This window comes from Notolepis coatsorum (assembly GCF_963971535.1).
Source record: "Notolepis coatsorum genome assembly, chromosome: 3".
Lineage (NCBI taxonomy): Eukaryota > Metazoa > Chordata > Actinopteri > Aulopiformes > Paralepididae > Notolepis > Notolepis coatsorum.
Genome location: NC_140167.1, coordinates 93,868,411 through 93,879,012, shown reverse-complemented (window position 1 = coordinate 93,879,012; position 10,602 = coordinate 93,868,411).

Here is a 10,602-nt window from a genome sequence, read left to right as displayed (position 1 = left end):
CATAAAATTGGCATAATTCAGAGAATTGATTACGTTAAAAAACTTCCCGAAAGAATTGTAATAGTCCTCTGTCATTAAAATCTATAATAAAGATTGTAAAAGGATAGAACTTTGAACTTTGGTAAAGCAAGGAGAAGCAAATCAGACTTTGTTTTAAGTTGGTTTTAAGTTGTAAACCAGTGGTTCTTAAACAATCTGACATCCATGTTCCATAACCCCCCCACCCGATGGGAATTACATCTCTCAGTTATGATTATTTTCTGTTTATTGATTGATTAAAAACTTTATTAACAGATTGCAGAATGGGTACAATACAGTACGGCTCATGGGTATCTATGAAATTCTCAGCCATTAATGTTTCTATTTGGCTCAGTTTGTTGGGTCAATTACGTATGTTGTCAGTGTTGTGTGTAAAATGAAGGCTTCTAACAATGGGTGGAGAGTGGGGAGGACCAAAATAAAAACTTCATTATTATAATATCAGATTTTTATTTAACTACCAAGTGTGTAAAAATTAAACATTACAAAATGTAAACCTTTTCTTTGATACAAAAGTGACACTTTCCCTGTTTCTGAAGTGGGATTTTTATATTTTGATTGATTGTGCTTCACTGCATGTATAGGCTCATCTCTGGTTCCAGTCAAGTTGTTGGCCTGATATTAAATCAATCAATCAATCAATCAATCAACCAATCAATCATCTTTATTAACAGTTTGAGTGCCAGCCATTAATATGGGAAACATGGTTAAATGCCAGGACCCACTTCAATGATAGCGCTCTAAACGCATAATCTCTGTCTTAAATTATGGCTATGTGTCTAATCTGCCTGTCGCTTATCAATGACTTGTTTGCAGTCAACATTGTCGAAACGGATTGTTTTTTAATCGGTTAATTTTCGTTTTATAGCATTTTGAAAAGCCCTAGTTTTTCAGGAAAATATATAGATTCCGTGATAAAAGGCATTTACTGGAATATTCTAGCATACACAAAAAACGTTGGCATTTTTCGGCCTATTTATGAATAGTTTTCAAATAAATGCTAGATTATCGATAGTATATGTGTACTTATGCACGCTATAGAGGCGGGCTGAAAAATCGATTCTCTCATTTCCTCATCAGCGATCACAGCCACACACACACACACACACACGCACAGGGCAAACGCTGAGATATAGGTGAAAACAGCTCTGATTATCCTAAGACTGGTAAAATAAATTCCTTACCTAAGATCAGATGTTATCCAAAAAGATTATTCCAATTCCTGATCGCCATTCCAAATATCGATCACGCTTATGATTACAGTGTTGGGTCCTGTAAATACATAATCCATGCGTTTTCCGGGCCGGCGAGCACAATCGATCCTTCAGTTGGCTTGAGGGAAAAGTAAAATGAGCAAACTGGCCACCCCCCCTTCAGCAGTGTAAAGTAATGGGGTGCAGTACCACAGGGAGAGACGATAGGGGGCGGTATCTTCCCAATTGAGCTCAGAGAGACTCTGCAGCACTAACCCGAGGCTCGATTGATGAAATATGAATTCAAATCGGCAATAAAAAAAAATACGACAAACAAACGCTATATAGCGTCGGGGGCACTCAACGGTCGGCATGAACTAACGACAAAATGCGTCCGTGGCACTCAATGTGTTAACAGACACAGGGTCCACAGAGTAAAAAAACACACAAACATAATCAACAAATTACATCACAATAAATAAAAACATAAGCAGCTCTACAACAGGGCACTGTACCCAATACTTCCAGACACAGGACTGTAACTTGAGGTCAGTGAGACTCGGTTGAGTCAGCAACAGGATGATCCTGTTCTGAGACACATTCAGACGACAGATACATTTATACATCAGGTGTCTGAGCAGAGCATGAAGGAGTTAACTCCAGCAGCACAAAACCTTTCACTGGCGCTGCAGCACCTAGGCTTCCTCAGCACAATCCTCGGGCAACAATCATTGTAAGCAACCTAAGTTTATGGAAGCTAGCCTGCTTAAACTTGAGCCACAAGGGGGCAGTATGGAGAGGAGTGCAATAGGTTAACTTTCACCGCAGCAGAGCAGAAATGGAACTTCTTCCTCTGCATGTTCGCTTGAGCACACAGTACTCGCCGCTGTCGGTACATGTCATCATCATCATCACTCATTTGATCAGTAATAATGTGACCCAAATATTTTGTACTACAGCAGACGGCCAGCACCAGCCCAGACAGATAGAAAGAAGGAAAAATAAATATCCTTATCGCTTTTAGTCCTGCAAATCAGAATGACACTCTTCTTGGCATTGTATTTCACGTCATGCCTTACTCCATAATCAGAACAGATGTTGAGCAGCTCTTGGAAACCACTACTACTTGGCGACAGGATGGCCAAATCATCAGCATACATGATGCTCTCCCCCCCCCCCCCCCCCGAAATCAGCAACGCCCCAACCCTGGACACCTTCAAAACTGCTCTCAAAACACACCTCTTCACCAAGGCTTTTCCCCATCAGTTAGTTTAGATTAGATTAGGTCCATTATCCCCTACCTGCCCTCATCCCCCTTTGTTCCCTACTTCCCTAGCCCTATTTTTTGTTATGATTGTGAAGCGACCTTGGGTTTCATGAAAGGCACTATAGAAATTTGATCTATTATTATTATTATTATTATTATTATTATTATTATTATTATTATTATTATTATTATTATTATTATTATTATTATTATTATTATTATTATTATTATTATTATTATTATTATTATTATTATTATTATTATTATTATTATTATTATTATTATTATTATTTAAGTGATTCACCACCATGTTACCATGAAACACATCTGTTGTGAAGGGCCAGATTAACACTGAGAATCTACGTTTATTATTTTATATAACTTGTATATTATTTATATATATAAGCTATATCCCTTTAAGCCTTCGTTTGAATCATAGCATTACTCGCTTTCCTCATTGGATAACGCCCTTGGCATTGACAGCGCCAACAGTTGCGCCCCCCAGACAAGTTCAAAGACGAGTCTGGACAAGTTGAGACATGCCCTTGGCCAGCGCATTGATTCCAGACAAGAGATTCGGTTGCGCCCTAGAAACCACTCTAAGTATATATTGTGGAAGGCGCAAGCAGCAGCAGTTCGACCTAATGTAGTGAGCAGTTCGTTCGACCTAACCTAACGTGAAGTGAAGCGTGAACCTAGCAACTAGTGTGAACTTTAGCAAGTGTGTGTGGACTTAACGTAATTAGTATCAGAACATGAGGTGAACCTAGCAGCAGAACTATTGGACATGTGAGCAGTGGAAACTACCAGCGGTGTATCGTTACGGATAACTAGTAGCTCCTTAGATACGACCTTGATATTGTAGAACCATTGTTGGTGGATTATAGTGACTTGTGCAAACGTAGTACCGTGGAGAAGAGCATCGTTAATACCATTGTCGTTTGGATTTAACTACCCTGAAGATCTGCATCGGGCTAGCTTCGAGGACGAAGCTAGCTAGCTATCATCACTGCCGTCGGGCACTGGATTAAGAGCTATTACCCTGCTATCGATCACTTGGATTACAAGGACCGGATCCGTATGAGACCCCCTTTCTTCAGTGACCAGCCGGAGTATCCGTCTATTCTTCAATCCTCTGGAGCTTACCACTCTGTGGAGGAAATCACCAGTCTCCAGCTATACCCTCGTTTGCCCCCCTATATCGCCATCTCACGCCATGCAGCGTTCCGGTCTAGTATTATTAGCCTAGGAATTATTCATTCCCACTGACTTTGATACTCTGACATTCTAATATCATTCGCCATAAAAGAGCGACCAAATAATTCTCAGTTGTATATTTGACATTGATAATAAAATACTGTAAACGTTATCTCTTTGTCACCGTGCCTTCTATTGAGTGTCTGCCATATTTAACTGTACTGTCTGGCAAGTAATAATAATATGTAGTAGTGGTTTAATCTATCACAATCTTTAATACAGTCAGGGTTTTGTAACCCCTCAGTTACAATTGGTCCTTCGAGCCGGAGGGTATCAGTAATACTAATCATATTAATAGTAATATGGCCAGCGGCGGACACTCTCCAAACGGCTCTCCCAAACTAGAGCGCCCTAGGCGCCAGCGTCAGCCCCCTCCACACTTGGAGGACTACGCTGTAGTTCTACCTCCTAGCTTATCTAAAAAGACGTTAAGCACGGATACAATTAATAGCTTAAGTATGCCCAACCTTATCGACCTGTCGGCCCCACTAGTAGAGACCCAAGCTGGTTTAAGCGAAACGGACTTAGCTCACGGGGGGGGGGACAAGCGGGACATGACTTGACTATGCCCAACGACCACAGCGCCATCGAGATAGACCTCGGAGCGCCAGAAGATAAAGACCACGCCTCCGAGATGGACCTCGGAGCGCAAGAAGGTACAGAACGCGCCCCCGAGATGGACCTCGGAGCGCAAGAGGATAAAGAGCGCGCCCCCGAGATGGACCTCGGCGCACACCAAAGAAAAGAGTACCGCGCCTCAGAGATGGACCTCGGAGCGCGGGAGAAGATAAGAAACAGCGCCCCCGAGATGGACCTCGGAGCGCGTAAAGAGAACAGGTCAACGCCAAGCCCTGTCAACTCCAGATCACCATCATCAGCGTCATCCCCAAGCGAGGCCGACCAGAGGCTAGCGCAAGTCCTGACCGCCACGCTGACAGCTTCAACCGAAAGAGACCGCATCCAGGGTGAGCGCGACCGTCTCCAAGCGCAACAACAGAGTGAGCGCGAACATTCTTCAATGGAAAGAGAACGTCTCCAAGCGCAACAACAGAGTGAGCGTGAACACCTCAGACTGGAAGAGAGTCGCCTCCAGGCTGACGCCGCAATGACCATCAGACTGGAAGAGAGGCGCCTCCAGGCTGAAGAAAACATGGAGCGAGACCGCGCCAATGCGCAACGCGAGGCACAGCGCGACGCAGCCAATGCCCAGCGCGAGGCGGAACGAGACCGTCTGCAGGCGCAAATGATGGAGCAAGCGCTCCAGAGGGTGACTCCCCACTCCTCCACCTGGAGCTCCCGGAGATCATCACGACACGGGTCGAGGGCACCTTCCCCTCCCCGACCAATCTACACGGGACCCAGCCAACGGGAAGAACCTGCTTACGTCGCCGAGAAACTAACCAAGCGACTACAAAGCCTAGCGGAGGACGAGGGAGGACATAAAGCCCACACGCACGAACCCATCTCAGACCAGGAGGAACAGTGCAGCCCCGATCTCAGCCCCGACACGCTGTGTTACGAACCCCCAACCCGTCCCAGGGGTGAGTTTGAGCAACAGACAGCACCGAGGAGCAGTACCTGGGGGCCCGGCCTCTGGTTCCCACCCAGCACGAACCCACGACCCCACGTACGGGGAGACTCGCCAAGGAGGCCTCTCCCCCTACGCGCATCAGTGTCACAGCCATCCATGGCATCTTACATTGGGACACCCACATTCCCAGACTTTACGCGTGAAGACAAACAGGTAATTTATGACAAATAGGGAGTCCACACGTGATAACAATTTAACAAAGAATGATTTATTTAAACCTATCTAACCACACAAAAACATAAGCACATGAACACTGGAATGTTTTGTATTAGAATCAGTGGTGAGTGCAGTGTGTGGATGAGTGAGTAGATATGCTGTGGTGTGTGTTGGTGTAAGTATCAGTGTAACTGAGGGGTACAATTCGCTGACTGTATTAATCAAGTATTGGTATCATTAAACCACTACCGTATTATGTACATTACTGGCCATACTGTACACAAGTATATGATGAGAACTTCTCCACAATAACACGGTTTCCACACAAGTACTCGTTTAGAATATTTATTACATCAAAAGAATATTAGATTACATTACTTAGATCAATTCGGATGCGCTTATAAGGCAAAGAATGTGCGTAGGCAAGTCAATACTGAATATTAGGAATTATCTAGGGAATAATGGTAGGGAGGTTACTACCGGTTGTAAGCCAGCAGGGGGAGGCAATGCTCTATACAAAGTCAATGGTTCCACAGGCGACAATTACTCCCTGTGTCAGCGGGGAAAGGCAGCCTCTGTACTCTCAATGTGCGCGCCGCACAGGTGAAGCCGTGGAGTCTCTGCTCCGACAGAGACGGGCTCGAATGATGTCCTCACGGGCATGTGTAGATCCCCCAGCAGTGGGTGTAGACGGTTCTCTGCTCCAGCAGCTTGGTGAAGAATGAAGAATATTAATCCTGCCGGAAAGTGGCTCTGCAATCACCGGTGTAGGTATCCTCCATGGTGCGCGGTGGTTCACAATTGAACTTGACGTTACTATCCTATTAGCATGTGGCAATAAGTGCTCTATGTAGACACACAATTACCCACTTCACGTGGTCTTTGACTCGTAATGAAGGCTTACTAATAAATAGCGAACGATACGTTGAACAAACGTAGTAGGATAACACAACTCTATTTGAGGCAATACGAGCCCTACTCTACCGCACGTTGCATAGTGTGGTCAGGCGTCACTTGGGTAACTGAACACGACTGAACTCCAACTCGAACTGAAAGGAACTGAAAGGAAGTCCTGTATTCGCCGGTCATATTTATACGTACGGGGGATAATCAAGTGCCAGCCTGCTCACTGTCTCGTAGCCTTGGGCAGAAGCGGGCATGCACAGACATGTCGTGTCGGTAGCTTTCAAGTCGGCTCTAGGGGGTAAGTCACTGGCGCCTGGTGGCACGCCATCCAATAGGAGAATGAAATATTATGGGCTGTGTAACTACTAGGTTAAAGGGACATTCCGTGTATATGTACAAAGAATATACAAGGGATATCAAACGATATACAAATATTATGCATAAATAAATATATATATTCGGTTTAATCTGACCCTTTGTAACAGCCGCCCCCTAATTAGTCCCACCTAATTAGCTAAGCAGAGACAGATTAACCGCACTGTCCACTACTCAATGTCCGTTGTGAGGGGTCGGTCAGTTCACAAAGTCATGGGTCATGGTCGTCATTAAGCGAGTCGGGGAGCCTTGGCGACTCGATCAGCCTCGTCACGGGTCGGTTGTAGGTCCGCCCTTGGCCGAGCACTTCTGCCACTCTGACCCTTCCGTCGGCACCAGTGGTCACTTTGCTTACGCGGCCGGCCGGCCACGCAGCTCGGGGTAGTGACTGGTCTATGGTCATGACGACTGGACGGGATGAAGGGGGGCTTAGGAGGAAGCGGGCCTGAGACTGCTTTGATCTGTGCTTGGCTGTGCCTCCTCCTCCTCCGTCTGTCTCTCTTGTTTGCTCTGTACCCCATCTGAGGAGGGGCCGGTCCCGGCCGCCCCGTCAAGGAGTCGCTTGGGGTGCTGGGTTCGATGTCAGCTACGTCTGGAGCGCAGCTGAGGGGGGTGGGGTTCCGAACTCCCTCTGGTACCCACGGTTCTCTCACGGGCCTCTCGCTTAATGTCAATAGCCTCTGCTGTACGGGGGAGAGGCCGGTGTCGCTCGCCTCTGTGTGTAGGCAGCGTGTAGACGTGGGTTGACTGTCAAGTCCGTAGAGGGGGCCCTGGAGCGTCCATCCCAGTCGGGTCTGAACCGCGACTGGGCATCCTTTGGGTCCGACGTGGGCCGCCTCAATTGGGAGAATGAGGTCCGCGTGGTCGGAGCCGATGAGCAGGGTCGGTGTGGCGCTGTCGATAAGCGGTAGTTGACGTAGGTGCACATACTTAGCCATCAGCTGTGGGATGGGGTAGGTGTACTGAGACAGGCCTATGTCGTGGCTGGTGAAGACGTTAGTTATACTATACTTGTAACTGAGGGGTACAATTCCCTGACTGTATTGATAAGTATGGTATCATTAAACCACTACCGCTTGTACTTTAACTTCTGGCCATCCAGTACATGATATAGATATGATGAACACTTTCCCACCTGATGAAACGAAGTCCACACAAATGTATAAATCGAATATTTTATATAGCAAAGGGTATATACAACGTTCACTTAATGACATTTATGATTTGAATGCACTTGTAAGGCAAATGAGTATTCGTAGGCAAATCAACATTGAATGTCCAATCTCTGGTTACGCAGGGAGCAAGTATACAACCTGGTTCTTTAGGGAACTATAGCGATGGTACTTAAATGATTATAGCTGGATACACTAAAGGGGGGTCCCGCTGGTTGTAAGTCAGTAGGGGGGGGGGGGGTTAGGAGAGCCGCTGGCGATATCCCATCTGGCCGACGATTTCTTGGGAGAATTCAGAGTGCTGAACACGGTGCTCACAGAACCTCGGTCCGCAGATGAATACAGCTGGGCCCTCTTGTAGACGGTCGCTGCCGGTCCACAACGAAGAGACATGAGGCGACCTCACTCGGGGTAGAGCGCCGTCTCACCTGGACTCCTCTCGGGGGGGTAGTTCCAACACTCAGCAGTGTTGGCCATTATCCATGGCATAATCAAAGCACCCAAAGCACGTAGATAATCCAAGCCGTGTAGGGCTCGCCGTCGTCCGGGTAAAGTAATCCAATGTACAGGTCCACTCGTCCTGGCCCAGAGCTCCTCGGATGCAAGCACCACACGTGGTCTGCCCAGCCTGGTTAAGACTCTAGATAACGCCAGGAACGATGGGGGTACTACTCACTTTATAACTCTAACCGAACGATGCACCATACATAATAGACTATTATTAACTTAATAGAAATACGTCCCACTCGACGGTATAGTGCCAAACTATGACAATTCAACTATTAATCCACACGATGTCTCAATGCCTATTCTGAGGCCAAGTAGGCCATACTGCACCACATGTGGGTCGTGGGTGAGGCTTCACGTCTGTTACTAGGTTGGAGGGTAAAGGACTAATAGACTTAAAGAAGGTTCTACTTTACTTGCGCCATATATATATGCGCTGTGAACAAATAGTACCATTCGTATTTCGCCAGACGTATTCCTACGCGGAACCGGGCTTGTAACGACATGTTCGTCGGCACGATTGAACTTGAACCAAGGGGCTTGGCTGCTGGCGCCAGGTTCTTGTCCAATGGTAGAATGAAACTATTATGGGCTGTTAGTAGACTAAAGGGATATTCAGTGTATATGTACAAGGAATATACAGGGGATATCAAACGATATACAAATACTATTAAATATATATCCATAAATAAATATATATATTCGGTTTAATCTGATCCTTCACAACAATACTGCTTCTCGGGCTGGTCCACCGCTGCTATCTTGAAGGAGACCTTTTCACCCTTTATGGTCTTCTGGTCCCTTCTGATGGTGCGCATGGTCATTGTATCTTTGACACCTCGCAGGCCCAACTGGGCTGCTGCGGAAGCGAGGAGGAGAGTCTTTTCAGACCCATCGTCCAGGATGGCGTAAGTGTCCAGGACCTTGTCCTCGTAGCTCAGGAGCACTCTGACCACTTTGAGGAGCACACGGGGGGTCCCGCTATGCTGGTCAATGTGGAGCACTCCTGTGGGTGGTGACGTAGAATCTATATGGTGCGAGTCGCACCGTGGCTCCCAGTGTCTGCCGTAGCAGTCGGGACACCAGGGAGCGGTCTGGTGGAACTTTGGTGCTGGTGCCACCGCCTCGGCATGGTACATTACCGCGACGGGCCCACTCTGTTGTCCTGGCTGACGCCTGTTGATGTCATGCAGGACCTCCAGGTGGGTGCCACCGCACCTGCTGCACTTCTTCTTCAAGCGGCACTCAGATGCCAGGTGGCTGCGCGCGCAGCGGAAGCAGCGGCGGTGGTCCTTGGTCCACTGACTCACCTCGTCCGTGGTCAGCTTCCCGAAGGTGTCGCATTGGTACAGCCGATGTTCTCCCTCACAGTACTGGCACTCAATCTTCCACTGGTCCTCCTTTGTCGAGGGGGTGTTGTGGTTCTTGTGTGGTACTGATTCGGCTTGGTGCATAACGGTCACCAACCGGCGGTTGTCCGTTTGTCCCCGAGGTCCGAGTCTTGGGCTTGGTCCACTCCATACGAACGTGTCGAGTCGTAGGCTACTGACCTCCCTGGTGAGGAACTCAGATAGGTCTAGGAGGGATGCCTCTGGACCGTTGGGGTCGCGGTAGTCTCTCTGCCGCCTGAAGCGCTCTTGTCGGGCGGGAGGGAGCTTCTCTAATATCCTCTCTACGTTGGAGTTAGCGTACAGTTCGTAGATACCCTTTTCCTTTTGGGACCCCAGCATCCCTACCAGGGACTGTACCTTGATAGACAGGTCATCTAATGCTCGGTTGTCTCTGGCTGGGGGGAGACGGTCAATGTCTCTTATTTCCTGTATCACATAGTCCCATACGCGTCCATAACGTTGGTCGAGTGCTGCTAGAGCCGCTGTGTATGGGGTAGTAGAGTTGGCATAGGCCAGCGCTATATTGTGCGCTCGGGGCACCTTGAGGTGCTTCAATAGGGTAGCATACTTGTGGTGTTCATCAGCTACATCAACCATCATGGTCTCTAAGCACATCCGTAGTTCCGTGTACTGTGCTCGGTTCTCATGGGTGAAGTCTGGAAACGTCGGTGCGCCAAGGTACGATGCCATGGATGACTGGCACATCGGTGAGCGTTGGGGAAGAGGCCTCCTAGGCGAGTCTCCCCGT